Here is a 26,030-nt window from a genome sequence, read left to right on the forward strand (position 1 = left end):
GCAGTAGGGTTACCAGTTAAGTACCAGAGAAAAAGATATGCACGTTTCGATAATGGGAAGTTAGATTTTTTCAAAGTGAGGTATCTAATGTACGTATCTATCCAACTAAAGCATCTATCCAGATTTAACCCTCAAAAATTTTCTTTTCGAGGCTTGATCGAAGCCGCTTACGTCGAAAGAAGCTTGTTTCGTAACAAGGTTACGGCTTCGTTGGCAGTCGAATGGAGTGATTGTAGGTATATTATTTAGTTAGATACCAAGCTATTTATCGACACTATAAAATAGCACGCCATTGCGTAGTGATGTAAAATATAGCAGGTAAAAAGTGCAATGCGCCACGTACGAGGCGAGACCCTATTCAGATTAAGGCTAGGATCACATGGCAATGTCCTACACGTTGTTCTACTATTCGTTTTTTTATTTTTTTATTTAGAACACAAACAGTCACATATACAAATGGATTGGATTTTATGCGTACAACGTACGTACAACCAAAATTTTGTGATTTGTACGTAAATTTTGTGATTTGAGTAAAATGTTGATATTGGGGTAGATCATGTACAAATGTAAAGATAAAAGTGGAATGAATATTCTCCCGAGTTTCCTATTAAGAGAATGTCCCCTGGAAGTGTATAAGCGCTAAACCTAGATTCAGCAAGTATTTTCTATGACACGATGTAGTTTTTCCGCAAAGATATTTGGAGCTTTTTTGTGTAGAATTTACTAAGCTTTAATGTTGTCTTACACCATATTTTCCTAGATACTGTAGATTTTAAGTAAAACGCAAAATTGTCCAGGATGGTACACATTTTCCAAGATGGCTGTTATTCCTCGAGGTTCCCAAATGTAAAACGGTATGGACATGAATAAGGGGCCTTTTATTTACATACATACCAAATTTCAGGACTGTCCAAGAGATTTCGAGGTTCTATTCCGATTGTGCTAATTAAGGTTACATACAATTCAGTCGACCGATCAAATACCGCAATGTAAATAATGAAACTTGCATGCGAGTTCTTGCACCGCGTACTGTCTTAAAGAGCCCTAATTTTTTTTTCGTTCGCAAACTTTATTTTGATGGTACTTTAAGTTATACTTACTAATAGCAATACGTTTTTTAATTGTGCGTCTCTAGAATTTTTAAAATGTGATATCGATATATTATTACTCGCAGAGCATCTTCCTTAATGCTTACATAGATTCCAACTATCACATGTCCAATGCAATAATGCAAATGGTCCTCATACTTAATATTACTTATAAGAAATAGGCATTATCAATTTTATCACGATCACCATTACGGATTCCATCGAAGTGCCAAGTTAAGCACCCTCGAAGACTTTAACACTTGATCCGGCTTGAAGTTTCTTTGCGGGCGGAATCAAAATATTAAACGCAGGTTGTTTGACGTGCAACAAATAACTTAAAAAATCTCTACAATAATAAGTTCCGAATTTAATTATACTTAAGACGTCACATTGTAAATTTTGACATCAGGTCTTGATTTATCTCAGCAGTTACAAATTTCATGACTATTATTTGGTAAACTGGTTATTCAGGATATCGAGTTCATTTCTGTAGTTGCCGTTACACGATTGATTAAGAGATCCTGACCTGACTGCGTGATCGTCCATACAAAAAGAGAAAACGTTTTTCCACTTCTAAATATTTTACATTCTCCATAATTTTTTAGTATGTTATTGACACAATAAAAAACTAGGTTTATAGGTATTACCTTTTTTCAGAATTTGCAAAACATTTTTTTATTTTTTTCAAAAAAGCGAAACCTATAAACCGGATAAATTATGTTAAAGCGGTTGACATCAAAATCAAAGTGATTTGTTAAGATTTAGTTAGTGGAAACCGTTTTCTGCCGAAATGGAGGTTCATAGAAAAAATACTGTTATTTCGTAAGATTCAAAAACTATTCTTCCCTCTTAACTTTAATACTAAAAAAAATCGTATCAAAGATACCTATTTTTAACAAACATTTTCATTGTACAGGCAAATGAGACCGATTCAAGCCCCTAAATTTTCTTTGTAGAGTAGTCTGATCTCACACTTTAATTCTGTAGTTGCGATTTTTCCACTAATTCGTGTTTTTTGTTTACTTTAAGAAGATTGTCGGCCCAATGCCCTTGAGCGACGGGGCCTCGGAGCGGAGCTCTGTCCCTGCGCTACCCCTCTTACTCGTATGACGATCGCACGCAACGACGTTCAAAGATTAAGATTCAGTGAAGAGGCGCGCGGGTGGCGGTATACTCGTATTTGTGTATCATCTTTTGCAGACGTTTTGTAAGTTGTTTGATATGATCATGCATTTGGTGAAGGTCGTATATTATAATAAAAATATACCCTCATATGCTTATACAACTTTACAAGCCTCAATTAGTTAATTTATGTTGTATTCCTTTCTTACAAAATCATACGTCAAACTGACAGATTAAGGCAACTATTAATATTAGGTATTGAATTGAGACTTGTAAGTTAATTTATAAAATAAGTATTACATTTTTAGAATTGTTACCTGTTAGACTAATATTATTTTTCGATATATAAAATAAAATTTTGAGATCGTGTCATTCACGAAGACGCGTGCCTTGACTCGTAATATTACACACCCTTCGACGATCATTATTTCGATAGTTATGTCAGCGAACGGTTTCATAACGAAGAGTCTCGACCAAAACCTAGAGAGACTCTCACTGGCTGGCTGGATCAAGGTTCAGATTACATATAGATTACGAGTATATATAGTCATATTTAATATAAAAAATGGTTCAGAGTAACTTAGTTTTACGGTATTTTGCGAGAGGAGGCACCTAAAGTAAGAATGTGGGCTAAAGCTTCCTAAAACCATAAAATATAAATAAAATAAAAAACACAATAAATCGTATTTAAGAAATTAAGGTCTTGAAAAATGAAGGTAACTAAATTTTGTCTAAATTAAGTTGGATATGTATACTACTCAACTAGAAGATAAGTAGGGGAGATCAAGGAGGGTTGAGACAAAAGGGAGTTGTGACAATCTAGGTTTCTCGAAAACTATGATTGTTAGCAAGCTGGAACTGGAACCAGCGCTTTTAAGCCCCTTTAAAAATGCGCATTTTAATAGTACCTGCCAACAGCGCATATAAAATGGCTTTGGGTGTAAAATATTTACGTAAAAAAACGCGAAAATTATAGTTTGCACATTAATTGGCAATTATGAATAATAATTATAACGAGTTTGTTCATATTCAACTTTAATTTGCTTATTGGGTGTTTTTTGGTCTTTTGGTTTGTATAAAGATTATGGCGGCACGTTTGGTCTAAAAACAGATTGGAAGTAATTGGACATAATCTGACATAAAATAAGTAATTGCAGCTGTTAGAAATATTAAACTGAAGGTTTAAACTACTGCCAACCACTATACAGTTCCCAACACTATATTCCTTCGACGATATATTCTAAACGAAAAGGAACATAAATCCAAACAGGGAAGGAAACCACTTCTTACTACTCTCACTCAGGAAGAAAAGAGGTGACATCTCGTATCATATGGCTGAGTGATGTTGGTTATCCTAATTACGTAGAAGATGTATTTATTTGTTTAGAGTTGTTCTTAATACTTATTTCGGTGTAATAAATCAGTAGGTAAGTATTGATTCCATAAAATCATTTTATTAAAAACACTAAATTCCTAAATTAAAAAAATCCTTTGATAATTAAAAATTCCTCCGTATTCGGTTCACACCGTTAATATGGTCATCACCTAGCCATATTCACAAACACTGTCGAGAATATGGCCATTTTTTCAAGTTTTAAAAACTAATCATAATATCTATTTCACACGTCCAAGGAGTTTTTGTGCTCACAATAAATTATCTAAATAAATACGGACTTGTAATTCCTACGACTGTGGACTTGTACTTTGTACTCCTTTGACTGTTACCTATACAACAGTGCGTTATATCTGGCGTCAAACCTTAACGTAGCCATATTCGACCCAGGTACAGTATTTTTTTTACATTTTTCAATCTGCTTGGGAGCGCAATACAAACTCAGAATTTATTTCAGGAAAAACTGAAGAATGTATTTTTGAGCTTACTGCGTTGTGTTTTAAATACTACGTTAATTGAAAAAAAAATCTTAACTATTATCGCATCGCCGAAAATAATCGCTTTCAAACAGTTTTGTTTTGCGTTTATCTCGAAATCGATTTTTTGCAGTAACTGCAGTTTTTTTTTTTATTACATACATGGAAAACCAACAGCATTAAACATTTCTATAACATACAATAGAAATACAGAGCCAATTACAGGTTCTCACTTATAAAAAATTAAATATAACGAAGATCAAATCTAATTACAGTTCAGTTACACACAGATGTCTACCTATAGCACAAGCTAAGGTTAATGTGTACAGCAAGCTGCAAAACTGCATGGACACATAAGGAATCGAATTCATTCATAAAGTAGCCATGCACCTCCACCACTGCCTGTACCAAAAATAACGAGAATCCAAAATACAATAAAATCTTAATGTACCTACGAAACCTACGCATCTATGTAACTACATAGTATTTGTAAGCCGAGCACGCACCTGCGCTAGAAGTATCACCCATATAAAATGCAATTAATTTATTTCTTATTACTGAAATGCTATGCTATTTCATGACAGGTGCTTGCTTAAGAGAAGCAAAGGAAGCAAATGTTACAGATATATTTAACGCCTTATGGTACGGGTCTATAGGTACTAGCGGGATTTGGAAATCACACACAGTCACTACACCATTACAAAGTACAAGATCCAATAATTTTCCAAACGCGTTAAACACCCCGTTATACTGACATAAATCAAGAGTATTTAATTCATCAACAAGACTAGACTCATGCATAGTGGAATACTTAGGGGGCAATAAAAACTCATTACTACGCGTCCATTCAATGTTACTCAGATTGAAATCACCAATGATAAGGAATTTATCGTCGGGATTACTAGTCATAACCTCTCCTAATTTATTAAGGAAGTTAGAAAGTTGGTCAGAAAATGAATACCCTTGCCCTTTTGATTATTAACAACGAAGATTTTTAGAAGAGTCATCTTTCCGAACGTGTATTTTGCCGAACTTTACCCAGATAAAATAATATATAAAAATCAAGAGTGAGAATGTAAGTAAAGTTACAATATATTTTGACCGCTTTAAAGCGTCCGGTAATAGTTACCGCCGGCGGAAATGGTCTGGCAATGTTGGTTATAATTTTTTTACAATATTTTCTAAAACTTACATAAAAATCAGCCATGAGAATTTAAGAAAAGTCAGTTATATTTTTACCTGACTTTAGCACCTTGTACCGGACAAATGGCCGTCGGGCCAATATAGCAAGTATGCAGGCATTAAAAGTACATACTAAAACTGTATTATCCCATACATTTTATTCATGAGAAAATAAGTATGGTCTGGCGGCTCTGGGATCTTGCTCTAAAAGAAGAATAGAAACTAATAAACACTTTTTTACCAATTAATAAAAAAAAAAAACCTCTTGCCGGCTTGCGGATGTATAAATACATCATTCTGTAAGTTTCAACGTAAATAAATATAAATAGAATTAGACGTGCATTTGATTTATCATTATTTATTTGGCTTAGACAGTGAGTTTATAGGCTCGTAGGAGTCTATACAATAAATCAATTTTAAGAAATCGTCAGACTTTTACGGCTCCAACAACCTGCTGCTGCTGGCTGAAACAATTTTTAAATTTAGATTGCAGCAGTGCAGTGTTCAACAGTTCTATTTTTTATTTTTAATCAGTCAGAGCGGTGAGTTCAGGTGAACAAGCTTGTTCAGTTTCACCGCCTTTTTATTTAGACCCTAGTTAATTTTTAATGGAACGCCTAGTTTTCACGGGTTATACACTAACTAGTGTATGAAGTTTTAAAGGGTGTAGCAGGATAAGCCTTCAAAAATTGCCCCCAAAGCTTTGAGTTCAAAACTACTACCAGTTAATGCCCCGTCAAATGAAAGTAATCCATACCAATTTTTAACCCTCTACTGCCACCTGGAACCCCACGACATTCATTTAACCCTAATACGTTTATATTTTTTTTCTCAAAAAGTGTAAAAAGGACAATTATCAAATTTTTCATAAATGTTGATGTGATCAATGTAAACTATCAAAAAAAATGAGTTCTCTACTTACTTATTTTCCTAGAAAAAAATCTAAATTAAAAAATAAAACATGCTGTATAACAATTCAAGCTCGTCATACTATCACCATTTTTGTACTAAATATTAACCAACTACCTATCTACATAATACGTAAGTTTCATGTAATTAACAAAGGTGGAACAGTGTGAAAATATAGGTATTGTTCAGTACGTACCATGTCTACAACACGCTTACGGTGACAACATTAGTAAAAGATATCGGCCCGCCAAGCGGGAAGCCATCCGTAATCGTTTTTTTTTTTATTTGCAAAGCACGGTGGGCTGGCCATAGGCCATGATCCAAAAAAATGCATGTGGTAGTTTTAAATTTCTAATGGCTGTTTCTAATTTGCCGATAAACGTACTTTAATTAGGTATAAATAGTTCCTGTATAAGTAATTACCTTCATTCTATAACGAACCTAGAAAGTGAACACAACTCCCGTTTGTACGCGCTCTCTTATCAGAGACTCATTAAGTGATCGGTGATTAGTGGTGCATTCCTGACTAAGTAGTGATTTTAGTGACTATTATTAATATGGAGCTTAAAGAATCAGGTATGTTGTTTTGATTTACATAGATTGTTTAGCATTATGATAAAATATATATTCATAATATTGGGTCTACGCCACGGCAAAAAGTCGTATGAATAATGATTAGAATATTTTGTTGACTTAAACTTTTAGTTAATTTGAGACACGATTATAAATACGAGACTAGCATTATTTTGAAGCTCGGTATTTCTAGATTAACGGCCATAAACTTGTTACTGCCTCAATTTGCCTATTTAGGGCCCGATTCGAACAATGATTTAGAGATGCGTTAGTTCTTGGAAAGAGATTGAAAAGATCGATAACTAAACGATATGTCAAAATTGACGTTAACTTTGATTCCGGTCTTATTTCAATAAGACATCAATAAGAGATGGTTTAGAGATCTAAGCAAGATCTAAGTGACTTCTCGAAAGCTCATAAACGTGATTGGTCGTGGAGCATACTTGTCAATTTTGACAGATAATTTGATACGTCAAATTATGAAAACATGTCTTAAAAATGGCGAAGTCGGGTCAAGAATGTTTGTTTTTGTTATTTTGCTCGATGATAATATTTAAACTGTTAGCTTATACTGCAGTAAACTAACGTGGAAGTGTGCAGCTAATGAAGAATTAGTCTTGAAACCATTCTTTAGTCAACAGTCAACACCCGGCACTCCATCCATTGTGGCTATTTGTTAATAAAAACCAGCGATCACTTTACTAAAAGCAACTACGGGACAACTTTATCCCCTATGAGAACAGTTCCTGGCGAAATCGTCATTAACTAGGTAAATGGAAAACATAAATCTATACATCGTGCCCTCACGAAACAAAGGTTCTCCGAAGCAGATTCATCCCCTGTTCAAGCTAAAAGATGATTCGTTCGTGCTAAGTATCAATGGACTAGCAGACTTAGAATCCTAGAGGAAGGCAGCCTGGGGTCGCAAGAGTGTCACGACAAACTTTTGGAAGTGTTGACGTCGTGGTTGTTCGCGCCGCCTGGTTCCAGCTAGTTACTCATTTAGGTACACGTGGACTGTCAAGATAATAATTTTATTTGTGGTGATTTAAGATAAAGTGATAGTGCCTCTTTTGTTTGTGTTACCTCAATTACAGGTTTGCTATATGTAAGACTATCTAAAATTATTTTAATTCAGAAAATCCGTACACTGTCTTGTGATGACCCATTTAAATATAGGCACTTACCCATCAGTTAGTAACAAACTAAAAACAATGTTGCCTTGTATGACACAAAATTGCTTCTTTCCACTATCTGATTAGTTGTAGGTACATACATAATATTGTACACTAACTTGTCTGCTTATGAGTTACAAATTGTTTCATAATAACTCAATACCCTTATAGTATATACGAAAGTGATCAATATAGTAAGTTATAATGTTTAAATATTAGGCAAAATAATATTTTACTGAATAAACTCCAAATCAGATGAGCGGCCCAAACGGGTCAATATTCTAAGTTATAGATAGACTAGCTAAAGAATGGGTTTTCTCATCTTTCTTCTAATAATGATCTGTAGTACCATTAACTTACTTTGGTGGGTCCTAGTGGGAATGATTATTCTCAGTTGTTACCAGTAAAATATTTTAATGTTCAATATTCACAAAAATATATAACACATAAATATACAGTGAGTTATTTTTTCCTTTGAAAGCCGTTTCAGTAAACGGCTCCAGAACTGAAAAAACATTTTAAAACAAAAAGGTATGAAATTAATAGTTCTTCAAAAAACATTCTAACAATACAGCTACTTCATAATTAAGTTTCTAGTATGTTAATACTGATAATTAAACATTTCAAATTTGTTTCTGTAGTTACCTCCTTCTCCTACTCCTCTGGAGTTTCAGGCGTACATAGGCTACGGAGACTGCTTATCATCAGGCGGGCCGTATGCTTGTTTGCCACTGACTTAGTATAAAAACCTGTAGTAAAATAAGAACAAATCAGCGGTGCCACTATGGTTCTATTTTTATCACTTGTCACTATGCCCATCACTTTCGCACTTACATACATACTTGTTAGAATGTGACAGGCGTGGTGACAAATGATAAAGAGTTGACCTTAGCCCTACAGAGAAAGTTAAACTACAATCATTAGTCTTATCAGCGGTGGCATCATGGCTCCATTTTTATCACTTGTCACTATGCCTGTCACTTTCGCGCTTACATATTTGTTAGAACGTGACAGACATGGTGACAAATGATAAAGAGTCGACCATCTTAGCCCTACAGGTCTTATCCATTAAATAAGTGCGAGAAAATTTACTTATCTTAGATGAGTTTTCTGTTTATTTTTTTTCTTTGATGACTCATTCTTTGATAATTTATTTTGACATTTATTAGTGATCTCATGTGTAATATAAGAATTGCTTCATTGTTAATAATAATATAATATGTTATGAGTTATGATTATGAATAATAAGATATTATATGCTGTGCCCTTGCAGGGTCCATGTGAGACATTGTATATCATGTATAACATCTATACTGTACCATGGTTGCAATAAAGAATGATTATGATTATGATTTAGTACATTGTGTAGTCCATACTAATATTTACTGTTGAAAACAACACATTTGTTATTATTTATGATTGGATTTTATATTATTTATTTACTGGGTTAGATGTGTTTGACTGCTTTTTATCTGAACCAAAAACCCAATAATTGGTATAAAATAATAGTTTGTTATGTTTATTTAAGCAAGGCCTGTACTTTCAAGGTAGTAAATAAAAAATTAAAAAAGAAATATTTTTTATTTCTATAGTTCATAAATAATGCTCCTTTTGTGACCGATCAGAAAGACACTTTACCCCCAATTTTAAATTCTACATTGTAGTGCAGAGATTGTTAGCAGAAGTTGCTAAATTGCTACCTAGGTTTATGGTTGAAACATTCAAAATATTTTAGAGGATAGTGGACGACCACTTCCCCCATTTTCCTCCCTCAATATTGACATTATGAATAATATTTTTAAACAATTTCATGTATATTAACCATATATAGCTATGCCCCTTTGTTTTCCTCTTTTCGATTTATTATTATTAGGTATAAGATAGGAGCAAAATGAGAAGGTACTTAGCATCGCACGTTTACCCAGTATCACAGCAGTCTTGAAACAGAGACGCTTACGGTGGTTGGGGCACGTGCACAGGATGGAGCCCTCTCGTTTGCCACGTAAGGGCTCCTCTACACGATGGCCCAGCGTAGGCCAGTCCAAGGGACGCAGCTATGCGGTGAAATGAGATAGCAATATCACTTGCTCCCTCTAACGCATAAATGCGTCCCTAGGACTGGCCTACGCTGGGCCATCATGTAGAGGAGCCATAAGACTATCCTAAGCGAAGTAGCGCACGCGAAACGACCGGTTGGGCGACCAATGCTTCGTTTAAAGGATAGCGCAAAGCGAGATATGTTGTCCTTCCGGATCGATCCCACCAACTGGGAAAGGGAGGCTGAAGACCGCGAGCACTGGAGGAAGACCCTGGGAGATGGAGTAGTTGCACACGATGAAGCATGGCTTAAACTCCTTCACACTAGGCGAGAACTGAGACACCAGCGCGCTGTTTTCCCACCTTCGTCACCGGGCATGACATTCTCCTGCCCGCCATGCGGTCGCGGCTGCCGCTCTCGAATTGGGCTTACTAGTCATTTACGTAAGTGCCTTAATGTTATGGGCGCTGTTCAAACCATCATTTAATTGATGTTAAAGGCCAAATGATGTGGAACAAAATACAAATTCCATACAATTATCAAAAACACTTATAATATTTGAAAAATCTTAAAAAATCAAACAAAGGGGCATACGTATTATTTATATACATAAAAGGGTGTAGCAGGATAGCCTAGGAAAAATTGCCCCCAGCGATTTTGGGCCGAAACTGTAATCATACGATGCCTTTTGGGGAGGTTATACTCTGCACAAAGTTTCATCCCTCTGTTACCCCCTGGGGGTGAAAAACACCCGATTAACCCCAAAACTGTTTTAATTATTTTTTCCTAAACTATGAAAGTGACGAATTTCAAATTTCGTACAAATATTAATAAGACTAAAAGCTATGTGCTAAAAAAATATTAACCCCCTAACCATTTAAATTCTTGTAAAAAAAACAAAAATGAAAAAAGAATCATCCTGTATCTCAAGTTTGGCTCACGGTACACACACCATTTTTTTTTTTAAATGTACCAATTTATATTCTATATTATATAAAAGTTTCATGGACCTACTCCAGAAGGAACATTGCGAAATTAAAATAAACGTACTATTTCGTAGCCACTAATCATTATACTCGTATCATGCTTAATACGCAACGTCTCGGACCCGAAACCAAGATAATTTTAAAAAACCGGCCAAGAGCATGTCGGGCCACGCTCAGTGTAGGGTTCCGTAGTTACTCTTCCGTCACAATAAGCTAAACTGGAGCTTTAAGTATAGTAAATTGTTAACCAAGGGATGAAACGGTACCTTTCACGCGAGTTAAACAAATAGGCAAATTTGCATAATCAGTACCTAATTAAAGTATGTCTTTTTACTATGAAGGGGAAACTTTTTGCGATAACTCAAAAACAGCTAAACTGATCATGTCCGCTATAGTTTTCATTTAATGTCTTTCTTAAGCTCTACTTCCACGATTTTTTTCATTTTTTTTGGACCTATGGTTCAAAAAGTTAGAGGGGGGGACACATTTTTTTTTCTTTCGGAGCGATTATCTCCGAATATATTTCACTTTATCAAAAAATGTTTGTTGAAGACCCCTATTAGTTTTGAAATACCTTTCCAACGATACTCCACACTGTAGGATTGAAGCAAAAAACAAAAATTCACCCCCACTTTACGTGAAGGGGAGGTACCCTCAAAAAAAAAAATTAGATTTCATTGTACGACTTTGTCGGCTTTATTGATTTACATATCCATGCCAAATTTCAGCTTTCTAGCACTAACGACCACGGAGCAAAGCCTCGGACAGACAGACAGACAGGCAGACGGACATGGCGAAACTATAAGGGTTCCTAGTTGACTACGGAACCCTAAAAATGTTTTTATAAATACAAATGAGTTTGATTCATACTTCTTTATCCCCACCTTTTTCAAATCGGGCACGAGCAGCGCCAGCGGTCGGTTGCAAGCCATTGTTTATTAATAATGCAAGGCTCTTAGTGGGAGTTCAATGAATAGTACGCACCAAAGAGCCAATACATATTAATTTCGCAATGTTATTCCTTCTGGAGTAGGTCCATGAAACTTTTGTATCATGTAGAATATAAACTGGTTCATTTTTGAAAAAAAAAATGGTGTGGTACCATGAGCCAAACTTGATATACAGGTTGATTCTTTTTTTATTTTTGTTTTTTTTACAAGAGTTTAAATGGTTAGGGGGTTAATATTTTTTTAGCACATAGATCAATCATAGATCTTATTAATATTTGTACAAAATTTGAAATTCGTCACTTTCATAGTTTAGGAAAAAATAATTAAAACAGTTTTGGGGTTAGTCGGGTGTTTTTCACCCCCAGGGGGTAACAGAGGGATGAAACTTTGTGCAGAGTATAACCTCCCCAAAAGGAATCGTTTGATTACAGTTTCGGCCCAAAATCGCTGGGGCAATTTTTCCTAGGCTATCCTGCTACAATTGGAAAATCAATATATTTAAATTTTTCATTGCAATAATTTTCATATAATGTCAATTGTGCTGCGTCACGCTCTCCCCAAATAATCTTATTACATAAGTACTATATTACTTGTAATATTATTATTTCTAATTAAATTTAAATTACAAACTAATTCTAACGGATGATGGTCCGACCAGTACACGTCATAATGTATTTTTATACTCCGTATTAGTTTCCGTGCCGCTTCAGATACTACACAGTGATCCAGCCAGCTTTTAGTACCATTAATATCACTAACATAGGTGTATGTATCCGAGGCCACTCCTAGAATGTCTATGTCCGCACATTGCCATCTAACATCCGCACAAAAGTCTAACAACTCCTTACCGAATCGTCTGCCCGGGTGAGCGTTGAAATCCCCTAATATGAAGACGCAGTCTACCTGGCACTCCTCCACTATTGCCGCCATTTCCCCTAGGCATTCCGTAAATTCGGTAAGAGTCTCCGCAGAATCGACGGGCATGTACACAGAGAACACCAAGAGCGAACGATCCGATAACACTATCTTTACAGCAGCGAGTCGCGCACTTTTACAATACACAATCGAAACCGATGTAAATAAACATTTCCGCCACAATAACGCCACACCGTGCACCGCCGTACGGCCTACCGCGTAAAATCCCAGCTCCAGTATCGACCGCCGATGCTACACCCTTTCGTAAAAATATTGTCACCGAAATTTAAATGCGACTTTCCTCAGTGAGACAAGCTTTCGTCATAATGATGATGCCTTTCATTCATGAATGTAAATAAATGTGGTTAACTTTACTTGATGTTTAATTTTATTAACCTTTAATAATGAACTCACTACTGAGGTGAAAAGTTGCGTGTCACACGAGAGCAGTTATTTTACATCTCGTGTTTTTAACTCCCTCGCTACGCTCAAGATTCTAACTTAGAATCACTCGCTTCGTGATGCAATTATAGAATCTTTCGCTTACTCAAAATCAACACTCGCAAGAAAAACCAACTTTCCTGTCTTGTTGCACAAATAACTATGTACAGTACATATGGTGCTACTTTACCGCACTAGTGCGAAAATTAGCGTATTACGTTACTGTGTCGAACATTTACAGGCCCATATGTACTGTAAAACGTTGTACGATACATGTGCAAATAGGTAATTCGCAACTCGTGCCGATTTAAAACACTCCCTTCGGTCGTGTTTTAATTTATCGCCACTCGTTTCGAATTTCCTATTTTCGCACTAGTATCGTAATGTACTATTACAGTACATACGGTGCTACTATAGTGTTACGCACTAGTGTGTAAATTAGCACATTATGTAACTAAGTATGTCGAAAATTTAAAGCGTCATATGTACTGTAAAACGTTGTACGACACATGTGCGAATAGGTAATTCGCAACTCTTGTCGATTTAAAAGACTCCCTTCGGTCGTGTTTCAATTTATCGCCACTAATGTATCGTAAATAACTATTATACAATCGTGATATAATAAATAAATATTATAGGACATTATTACACAAATTGACTAAGTCCCACAGTAAGCTCAATAAGGCTTGTGTTGAGGGTAATTGGTTAGTCTTATTTGCAGGCAATAACGGACCAGCGTTGGACCAAAAATGTTACGTCATGGAAAGGGCCACTAGGGAAACGGGGTATAGGAAAACCTGTTACTAGATGGGAAGACGAAATAAAAAATATAGCTGGTCAAAACTGGATGCGAATAGCTCAAGATAGAGATGAGTGGAAAACTCTGGAGGAGGCCTTCACCTGTGAAGACGGGGTTCTTGCTACATATTAAAATTCATTTTGAAATAGTTTTAGAGCTGCCATTGGGAAGCTATAAGTAATTAAGTTTGCTTATAGTTTTTTGATGTTGGTTCTAAAATTATTTTAACTTAACTCTAAACAACAATGTTAAAATTTCGCAAGAAATAAAAGGCTATTTTATTTTATTTATTTATTATTTATTTGCAGGTTCATACATTTGCCATTTAATGCAAGTAGCTAATGTATGAACTCGCAATAAACACTAATCAATGTATAAACAGACCCCAATGTCAGCCTCACATACCTGAATGGGCTGTGTGCCACACTTTCCCATGCTGACCTTACATGAAGTTGAATTGAACATTGGTACAGTTAGCTGCAAAAAGTATGTATCGAAAGAATTGTACTTGGTACTACACTCTTATTACGCTGCGGGCTTAGCATGGTCTTAGTTATCACGCGATATGGTGACAATCTTGTTGTTAAAATGACAGTTTTCTTCGATTTTATCGTTCACACTACGGTTGCAGACGATAATAGGAGTTATCCACATTTGACAGCGATAGATGACAATCGACAATTTGCATAACATGGTCGTCGGATAATTTGACACATTATCCCATTTTGGCAGTTCAATATAGTTAATTTTATCTACGTGCTTCTTAGGTCACGACAAGCGTTGTCGTGGATGCAAAGCTCATGAAAAAACCTATGTTAAGGTATAAATTATCAGTAAGTATCCGTTTTTCTATGATTTTATTGAGTGTTAGTTATTGAGTGTTAGTTAGTTAGTTAGTAGTGTAACTCCTCTGGAGTTGCAGGTGTACATAGGCTACGGAGACTGCTTACCATCAGGCGGGCCGTATGCTTGTTTGCCACCGACGTAGCAAAAAAAAAAAAAGTTCCGCTGCATATAATATTGTCAATATTTTCTTTGCAGGGATGTCGAGATTTTTTTTCTTCCAGCTCGCAACTGCTGCAGAGGAAAAAGAAAGAAGAAGGATTCAGCGACGATCTTTGAGGGACGCTGCAAACCCCTTTGATATGCCGGACGAAGAGTTCCGTCATATATACAGAGTACGAAAGGAGTTAGTGTTATATATTTGTGAAGAACTCAACGCCGACCTCCAGCCTCACAAGGGTGATGAATTGCCATCTCACCTTAAGGTAAAGCTATAATATTGCAGTGTTGCTCATATAGTACCAAAAGTTTGTATGTTAAGATACCGCACAATCACACAAAATTAGCTGATACAAATATTTGGGTGAAATTGTTGTTTATAACATAACAGAGGTGCTACATTATACCTTAAAATTTAAATATTTCTTAAGCGAAAAAAATTACTTAAATAATTAAGCTGTGTACAACTACTTAAATAAGATTCTAACAGCATTACATCTGCTGGCTGATGGCAATTATCAACACGGGACTGGTCAGGATCATGGTTTATCTATTGGTCAGACGACTGTAAGCCACAGTATCTCGAACAATTTGTAGATGCTGTGAACAGAAGGTATGTTTATTGGACCACTGAACTACTAGGCATCAAAAACTGTGAGAGTATACTAGGGCTATCTTAGTAGTTTTTACTTTTTTGAATAAGCATCAGTGTTGATGTATTGTGTACCTAATGAGATAGGTATTGTTTGATAGTTATGTTCAGGTAGTTAGTTACATTGGATACATAATCTGGAATTGCAATACTAGCTAGGTTTGACTAAGGTTAAGTTCTAAAACGTGCCATCTAAAATATGCTCCTTTTTATAGACTTAAAGACCAATGGATAATAGTTTTTCCTGGAACTGATCGGTCCCGACGATCAGTTGCCTCAGGATTTGAGGATGCATATGGTCTGCCAAATATCTTGGGTGTAGTAGACTGCACTCAAGTGAAAATATTTCCCACCTGTGCCACACGGAGTGCAATATCTGAATCGGAAAGGCGTTCACGCTCTTAATGTACAGCTAGTAAGTTTCAATTTTAGTTACAAATAATGATTTTTTTATATTAATCATAAAATCCTCATCACTGACCACAATGTATGTATATTATAATTAAATAAAGAAATATAAATACTATGGGACAATCTAACACAAATCGACTAAGATAATGATGTACCTAATCTAGATTGATTATAATAATTCATTAAAATAATAACTTATATGTTACTACTTGGTTGTCACCAATTCTCAAATAAGAATATAAATAACCTTATATCTTCAGATTGCAGATGTCAACTGTAAGATCTTGGCAGTAAACACGAGGTTTCCTGGCCGTGTGCACGACTCTTTCATATTTAACAATTCGTCCATTTAGGATGAATTAAGAAGATTGTACAATGGCCACATTGGGGAGTATTTCCTTCTGGGTAAGCAGAAAATTGTGTATCTGTACCTAGTGTAAATTTATTCGATGGGGAGACGTGACGTACGCGTTTGCGTTAACTGTCATTTTGTATGGAATTTTGAGTTTCCAAAACATCCCGCTTGGCGCGCTGTTTCTAAATCCCTTAGCACCACTTGCACCATTTCACTAACTCGGGGTTAACTGGTTAACCCTGGAGTTACCATGTTACCAGTACAATTTCACATTGGGTTAACGGTTTAACCGGTTAACCCCGGGTTATTGGAATGGGGCAAGTGCATGTTAGTAAATGTACTAAGATCACGACCACAGAATAAATAGTTCATGACTAAGTTAATATACCTATCATAATGTAAATAACCGGCCAAGAGCATGTCGGGCCACGCTCAGTGTAGGGTTCCGTAGTTACTCTTCCGTCACAATAAGCTAAACTGGAGCTTAAAGTGTAGTAAATGGTACCTTTCACCCGAGTTAAACAAATAGGCAAATTTGCATAATCAGTACCTAATTAAAGAAGTCTTTTTACTATGAAGGGAAAACTTTTTGCGATAACTCAAAAACAGCTAAACTGATCATGTCCGCTATAGTTTTCATTTAATGTCTTTCTTAAGCTCTACTTCCACGATTTTTTTCATATTTTTTGGACCTATGGTTCAAAAGTTAGAGGGGGGGGGACACATTTTTTTTTTCTTTCGGAGCGATTATCTCCGAATATATTCACTTTATCAAAAAATGTTTCTTGAAAACCCCTATTAGTTTTGAAAGACCTTTCCAACGATACCCCACACTTTAGGGTTGAAGCGAAAAAAAAAATTCACCCCCACTTTACGTGTAGAGGAGGTACCCTAAAAAAAATTAAAATTTTAGATTTTATTGTACGACTTTGTCGGCTTTATTGATTTATATATCCATGCCAAATTTCAGCTTTCTAACACTAACGACCACGGAGCAAAGCCTCGGACAGACAGACAGACAGACAGACAGACAGACAGACAGACGGACATGGCGAAACTATAAGGGTTCCGTTTTATGCCATTTGGCTACGGAACCCTAAAAAGGCATAAGCAAGGGGGAAGTTTCGTTAGTTGTTCAGATGATTAAGTATTATGTAACCAAAAAATAATAATTTCAGGTGACTCGGGGTATGCTCTTGAGCCATGGCTCATGACGCCAGTGCTGAATCCTGCCCCGGGAAGCCCAGAAGCAAGGTAGGTACACGGTCTGGCACTGTCGCGTGCGCAACACGATCAAGCGTACCAATGGGTACCTCAAAAACGTATTCCGGTGCCTGGGCCACGACCGCGTCTTACACTACAGCCCGACGAAGGCATCGTCAATAATAAATGCATGTTGCGTAGTTTACAACATAATGCAACATTATAGGTAAGGGAGCTTAACATTGCAGATTCTCATCAGTGATAAGTAACGAAATTTTCTTGTTTCGCGATAGACCCTCAGGGCCTCCGCTAGCTGACGCGGACGCCCGCCGCGTGCGCACGCTCGCGGGTCCTGCTCCCAGGCCAATTCCGTCGCACGCGCCCGCGCCACTTAGCGCTATTCATACAATTTGTTATTAGACGGGGCGTCCGTTCGGATAATCCGCGTCAGCTAGCGGAGGCCCTCAGATTGTGATGGATTGTGGTAGTTGTGACCCCTACGCAGAGTTTCGCGTAATATTCCCTATTAAATGAAGATAAGGGCAAATGGAATAAATTTCATTGTTCAGCGATTGATGAAGAAAGTTTCACATTTTTACTCTTTATAGTGATGATTAGATTTCTTCTTTAAATTCTAATATTCTTACCGATGTTCTCCTTTTTCTTGCAGAAATGTTCCCGAGGAAATCGTAGGAGATATTGATGAAGACGCTCCTCAAGAACTTCCTCATCGTCATGCGCAAAACGGACTACTATTAAGAGTGGCGCAGGAAAAGCGTGCGCGTCTAATAAATACATATTTTGCTTATTACTATGTTTTATTCTGATACAAATACCTACCTAATATACAAAACGTAGAAAAATGCGCAATGCTTTAGATTCCCTTAACTTTGTTATGGCTACAGGAAAAATGGGAAAGAGTTAACCATATTATAAAATGTGTATGAACCAAATCCCTTTTTCCCGCTCTATGTAGTAATATACTAAATAAGTATGTATTTTCTTTCAAGAAATGTAATCAGAACATTATTTTACTAATAAAACACAGTTTTCAAAATCAGTAAACTTTAATTCCTTTTGCTCGGAAAACAAATAGGTAAAAACTCAAAAACGCCCCGAAAACCCCCATATAGCAAATTTAATTGAAATCATTTGAGCCATTTTCGAGATCACCGTAATCATTGACATATATCTAAGGACGGGCCTTATGGGCAATAAGAATAACCGGTCAAGTGCGAGTTCGTTTACCTCGCACACCGAGGGTTCCGTACAAACTTCAAATTTTCTCATGAAAGACTTGACCAATGTAAAAAAAACAATTTTTATTCTTAAACTTCGGAGATGAGAGAGGGGGGGGGGGGGGGATGGTATTATTTTCACATTTTCCTTCATACGTAAATTTTTTTTTCACAATGAAAATAAAAAATTGTTTTGTAATTTTCAATTTGAGCTCTTTCAAATGATACCCCACTTGACCTATTTAACTAGACTTTGCAATTTTACCCCCTCTTCATATTGGGAATTTTCCATTATTAATACTTACAAATAAAATAAAATAAATACACATCCAATATGTTTGGGTCAGCGTTATTCATTACTATTCCAAATTTCACATCGATAGCTTAAGTACTTCTCGAGATATTTAGCAATAGCACCATAAGGGTTCCTTTTGTACCTTTTTGGTACGGAACCCTAATAAACATACGGTGTGTATTTTTGATATGGCCGCAAACGTAAACTAGACGGAGGGTGCGAGGACAGCGCTTAGCTCAGACGTCTTCCTCTTCCATTATAACTGTGTCTTCCAAGTTCTCAATAATCTCGGTGTCCTCCAATGTGTTAATACTGGAACAATACCAAAATATAATTTATAATAATAATTAAGAAGTGGGTCCTTTATTCAAGGTACGAGATATTAACGGTGATTACTTTTGAAGCCACATCCATATATGTGTGTAAGTTGAGTCTCTCGAGCAACTCGCAGATGGCGTTGCAATCGTTTAAAAAACATGTCACTAGGTACAACAAACCCAAAGGAACAAAACCGACATTAGACGATTCGATGGTAATCCCAGCCAGTGTAGACGTGCCTCGGCCGAGGCGGCGCACTAGGGCGAGGAAAACGCGCGCTCCGCCTCGTCCGAGGCACGTCTACACTGGCCGTTTTGTGCGTGAGGAAGTTGCCTGGCGCGTATGCTCGCTCTGTGTGGACCCGGCTATTTGAGTTACTTTTGTTTGGTGACTAACTAATCAAAGATGAAATAAGATTTACCACAATTATGAATGAGGAGTAGAAATTCACGATAAAAAAGCTATGCATTTGACATTTCGAAAGACCTCCGTCTACACTAGCACCCCTAGTGGCGAAATTAAACGCGGTAGCACTCATTCGGGCGTTAATAATATTGTATTCCAAAGGCTCTCATACACGAAAATAAGATCTTGCTCCTTGGAAAGGTCAGAGGATGAACCTATAATTAGTCAGGTAGTTCAACCTCAGGGTAGGAGTGCTTGTTCATTCGTTCGCGTGTTATTACTAGTACATACTACTTAAACAATAAATAATACGTTTATTTGTTAGTTGATATGAGCAAAGAAAATTTGAAATAGAGGTGGATTGTCAATGAAAATTTTGTAGCTACAGCAGATTTACTGCCATCTTTAGGCACACGATTAAAACTTTTAGAACGCCATTTGACTTTGATCCTTATTCTTTTACTGATGTGTCAAATTTGTTAAATATCAGAAAGGGGCGCCATATTACCGGGCATAACCCGGCCCGGGCCTTTGATCTATTAGATGGCGCCACTTTTTGATATTTAACAAATTATACACATATCAGTGTACGGATAAGGATCAAAGTCAAATGACGTTCTAAAAGTTTTAATCATGTGTCGAAAAATTGCAGTAAATTTACTGTGGCTACAAAGGTTTCTTTGAGAATCCACCTGTTTCAAATTTTCTTTGATATCAGTATTAAAAGTCTTACCGATTCGCCAACAAGTCGTGCCCCTCCTTCAAAACACTCCATTTTTGTTTCTGCGCCTCATTAAAAATTTTCAGTTCGTTCAGGATATCCTGTCAACATAAAATATGTTATAGCAAGTTTAAACTAAGTGGTATCACAGAGCACATAATAAATAGCGCCATCTACCACAATGGAGATTATCTGTTCTACATAACTACATTTACTTGTTCCAGCTCATACTAAAGTTGCACAAGAAAGCCTTCATATACCACTGATTTCTTACGGGCTCCCCGTATACCTACTTATTGTGGGAATACAGAATTTGAGTCAAACATATCCATACACAATTTACGGTATTAACAGCTTTATATCTTATTTCTGTTATGATAACTGACTCACACAAAATATAACTATAATAAGTTGTCAAATTTTATGAACATTTAACTATTAACAACAACCAACACCAGATTTGACTATTATGATACTACCAAACGCTGATATATACCGCACACGAATGAGAAGCTAATAGGTTACTTAGGATTGAATAAGTCTAGTGTTATGAAATATATTAGTAATAATAACATTGCCGTGTACCGTCCAGTCAAACATATGACCATGGTCAAGATTTCAAGATAAATAAAATTCCAGCCTTTCAATAAAATGCATGTTAATTATAAGTTTCATAATAACCCTCTTATGGGTAGTTGGTGGTGTTATTTTATTTAAACGGCACTGTACGATACGAGAAATCCCGAAATGTAGATTTTGCGATTGCTCGCGTATATATATATTTATTATTTGTATGTTTTATCAATACAAATAAGGTCAGATGGGGTAAGCGAAATATGGAGGCAAGAGAAACACTTGTAGGGAATGGTACGTCAAGTATGGAGCTTACAGGCTTTATGTATGCATTCTTACTGCCAAGTTACTGTTTTTCTTGTCCCAAGTTAAATAAACAATGTTTCTCGTACTCAACCTGATCTTAAAACAGAATTATTAGTTCATAAATTAATTAATTACTCTTAAAATATTATCATGCTCATGCTGCAGATGATTAAATTGTGCTGTCGAAGGTGCCGGTTCCGTCGTGCGGTTGCGGGGCAAGTACACAGCTCTGTGTACGTGGATACGCGTGCAGGGCGCGGATCCACGTACACAGAGCTGTGTACTTGACGTGCAGGCAGGACAAGACGTGCGGGTTGGGCGGTTATTGCGGAACGAGCGAGAAGGGCGGGACGGGCATAGCGGGCGGAAAGGGCGGCAAGAGAGGGACGTTCGGGTAGTCCAGGACTTGTGGGCAGTACTGAATGCGTGGAGCGTATAGGGCTGGCAGAAGGAGAGGGAGACGAGGACAAATGAGAGGTGGAGAAGTGGGGTTGTTCGCTGAGCAAGGCCGCAGTAACGGTGGCGGTTGTTGGAACAACAACGAGATTTTCAGCAGTGGCAGAAAACGTGCTGCCAGCCACACTGTTCCCAGCACCCGAAAACTCAACGTAGTCGTCAATCTGAGGCAATGAGCACATGCAAGTTTAAAATATTTGTTATAAGAATGAAAACAAGCAAAAGATTGTAAAAACTTTTACCCGACTATGATTTTTTTCTTAACTATAGCACCTCTTCCTTGTCCAAAGTCAGTTAAATATTATTATGTAGTCTATGTCACCCCATAAAAATGAACCTATAAACACCTCATTCACCAAAATTGATTAGTAATTTATACACAACAAAAACATACCGGCATATATACGGCATCCATACGTAGACTGCTAAAATCATAACCCTTCCCATTCTCATAGTCGGGTAAAAATAATTCCGGTTAAACCAAACCAAAAACTTAAAAAGTAAATATATCTGAAAATGCTAGCTTCTGCAAGGGTGTCGCCAGCGGGGAGCAGGTGCCCACCTAGAGAATAAAATCTGTTGTCATTTATACATGATTAGCCGGGTCCACACAGAGCGAGCATACGCGTGAGGCAATATTCTCACGCACAAACTGGCCAGTGTAGACGTGCGCTCGGGCAAGGAAAACGCACGCGCCTCCTCGGTCGCTCTGTGTGGACTCGGCTATATAAATTCAACAATATTTATACCCATAGTCATAACTGCATGCGATTATGGCAAAATTAATACACTAACTATACTTATTAATAGTATTAAAACAGCTTTTACAGTACAGTCAGCGTCAAATACTTTGTAGCAACCAAAGTAGCCAAATAGTTCGGTACACCATATATTTAGTATGGTGTACTACGAAGTATTTGACGCTGACTGTACATATGGTACTACTTTACCGCACTAGTGCGAAAATTACCATATTACGTTACTGTGTCAAACATTTAAAGGGTACCTTATGTACTGTAAAACGTTGTACGATACATGTGCGAATAGGTAATTCGCAACTCGTGTCAATTTAAAACACTCCCTTCAGTCGTGTTTTAATTTATCGCCACTCGTTTCAAATTTTCTGACTTGTTATTATATGCCGATACTAAAATATACACCATTATTAAATCAAGTGATGATTGTATGAAACTTCAAGCTGATCTTGATAGACTGAGTTTATATTGTTCTATGAATGAACTGTACTTGAATGTCGAAAAATGCTGTGCCATTACATTTACAAGAAAACGCAATAAGATAGAGTATAATTATTCATTAAACAACAAAAATTTAAGGGTTTTGTCTGAAGTGAAGGACCTGGGGTTAAATCTTGATAGCGAACTACAATTTATTTCACATATTGACAAAATTTCAGCAAAAGCATACAGAATGTTGGGATTCATTTTCCGACAAAGCAGGGATTTTACAAACCCTAAGACTCTGCAACTTCTCTTTAACGCATTTGTTAGGTCCAACTTAGAATACGCTACTACAGTCTGGAATCCTCATTTCAATGTTCACATTAACACAATTCAAAAAATTCAGAACAAATTTATCAGAACAATGAAATTTAATATAAATTTAAATCTTTTTGCCCTGACAATTTCTCTCTTCAACCCCGTAGAGAAATTCGAGATGAGATATTTTTGTTCAAAATCATACATGGCCTTATTGATTCTCCCAATCTTTTGTCTAAAATTTCAATTCGATGTCCTGATCGGCGAACTCGCTCCACAAACCTATTTGCAATTAACTTTGGTCGTACTACATATGCAAGAAATAAGTTCTTAGCTAGAGCGTGTAGAACTTATAATGAAATTTTTTCTGATATTGATATATTCCATTTATCATTACAACAGTTTGTTTCTGTAATAAAATGTACAGCTAATAATAATATTGATTAGTTACTATATTTCAGCATACTTGCCAATTTGTTAATATTGTTTTCAACAGTTTGAGTTATTTGAGTTTTGCATGTTTTGATATTAATGTTAATTTCTGAGCAACATAATTGTTATTACTCATTAGTGGAAACTGTTTGGCTTGTGGATGTGTAATCTGATTAACTATGTGTGTTGTTTTTGCCTGTTTGTTTCCCAAAGGTTTAATTAAATAAATAAATTAACTATTTTTCGCACTTGTATCGTAATGTACTATTGCAATACATATTGTGCTACTTTACCGCCCTAGTGCAGTAACTAGCACTATACATGCATATATTGAAAAGTGCCATATGTACTGTAAGACGTTGTATGTACAATATACATGCAAAAAGGTAATTTCCTACTTTTTGCACTTGTATCGCAAAGTACTTTTAGAAACTACTTAGCCTGACATTAACTCAACAGATACAATAAACAAGACACAATAAACTCTTCATGGTCTTAGTTTAAGCAAAGAGAAATAAGAAAGCTTAGATTACTCACTTCATAAATATTATTAAGAAATTAAAATCAAATCAAATGTTCGACGACCGGTTTAGCCTAGTGGGTCACTACAGCAAAACTATACATATTAAATACCTTTTTTAGAAAACATTATAATAAGCAACTGACTCTTTGACCTGCATTATCATGACCTCAGTAATCATTAAGATGTTAATTTTATTAGTTATTATACTTCATTTTATTACTATGCACAGATTGCACTGTAATTTCATTCAATATTATATAATTATAAAAAAGTGTCTTGTTTAGGAAGACTTCTATGCGGACTAAGTGATGGAAATCTTAACTATGGGAAGCATATTTACTTACCACTTTCCATGCCTGCACTGACTTATTGGGCCCGTGCTCCCTTAAGGCCTGTGCAAGGGCCTCCCATTGCGCCTCGTACCTCTGGGGTCCTTAGAGGCCCGTCAAATTCCCGGTTGGCGAACCGGGTGTGCTGTGACATGTATTCAACGAGCAATCTAATTTGTGCTGCGTTCGAGCGACTGAAAAAAAACAGTCACATAAGTTAACGATCAAAGGAACTGGCAAATAGCTATATTTTTCTGCAAATAAATTCTTTTTGTTTTGTGTAACTTACATTTTTGGATTTTTGGGTGGCATCCTTTCAAAAGTGGTAGCGGCGGTTTGGCCAAACACTTCACAGTAATAACACGCAAACTGCCGATAAAACTTTTCAAGTTGTCAAAATAGCAAACAACGGAACAACATAAACGGAAAAGGCTTTAATATTTCCTGAGGAGTAGTGGGCAACATATTTTCATCACTGTGATCACTGTCACACATTTTTATTTAGTATTATTCACGGTTTCACTCACAAAACAAAACTTTATGAGTTTTCAAACTTCAACAATGACTTCAACGCAGAGGAATACTCGTGGGCGTCCGTTGTAAAAAAAAATGTTTGTGTTTGCCTAACAATCACAGAACAGAGGGCCTACCGTGAACCACGTTCGACGTGTTGCCTCCCTGTCATACTTACGTACGAATTTATAAGTGCGACAGAGAGGCAACACGTCGAACGTGGTTCGCGGTAGGCCCTGACGCGTCGCAGCAGCGTGCAGCGTGTTTAAGTAGACCGAAGTATGACAGACGCCGCGACGGTATTACATTTCGAAACGCCACCGTTGGCAAATTTGCATTGAATTGAGTCTCCTTAAACAAGAAATATTTTATCGAAATATGTGAAGTTCTATTTTCAACATTTTTATAGTAGCGATAAAATTCGGTGGTTTTCCGATTAATATTATTTAGAAACGCACCGTAAATTTTATACTGCGTACTCAACTTGAATTTGCGTACTATTTTTAAGAGGTGCACGTAACGGAACGCAAAACCCATCTGGCAACACTGACTAAGATCTTTCAAAGATATTCTAACGTCAAAGTGACATTGGTCATCCGAATCGTGCAGCTTCTGTCAATTATACCACATACAAACGATATCTAATTGAGAACTTATCTATATCTAAACCAGAACTTAACGATCTCATATCTTTTCCGTATTGCATTTTTCGAATAGGGCCGTTAGTATTTATAAGACTGCTACGCCTGCGTAGG

General features: G+C 36.5%; 1 long non-coding RNA gene across 1 annotated transcript; it reads right to left on the reverse strand.

Annotated features, from left to right (window-relative positions):
• Positions 1 to 18,718: 18,718 nt before the first annotated feature.
• LOC133517127 (uncharacterized) lies at positions 18,719 to 22,982 on the reverse strand. Its single transcript, XR_009799331.1, has 2 exons — positions 20,660 to 22,982; positions 18,719 to 20,141 (listed from the first exon to the last, which is right to left on the reverse strand). It is a non-coding gene; the product is annotated as an uncharacterized LOC133517127 (long non-coding RNA).
• Between the last annotated feature and the right edge of the window lie 3,048 nt (positions 22,983 to 26,030).

The sequence above is a fragment of the Cydia pomonella genome, chromosome 4 (genome assembly GCF_033807575.1).
Source record: "Cydia pomonella isolate Wapato2018A chromosome 4, ilCydPomo1, whole genome shotgun sequence".
Lineage (NCBI taxonomy): Eukaryota > Metazoa > Arthropoda > Insecta > Lepidoptera > Tortricidae > Cydia > Cydia pomonella.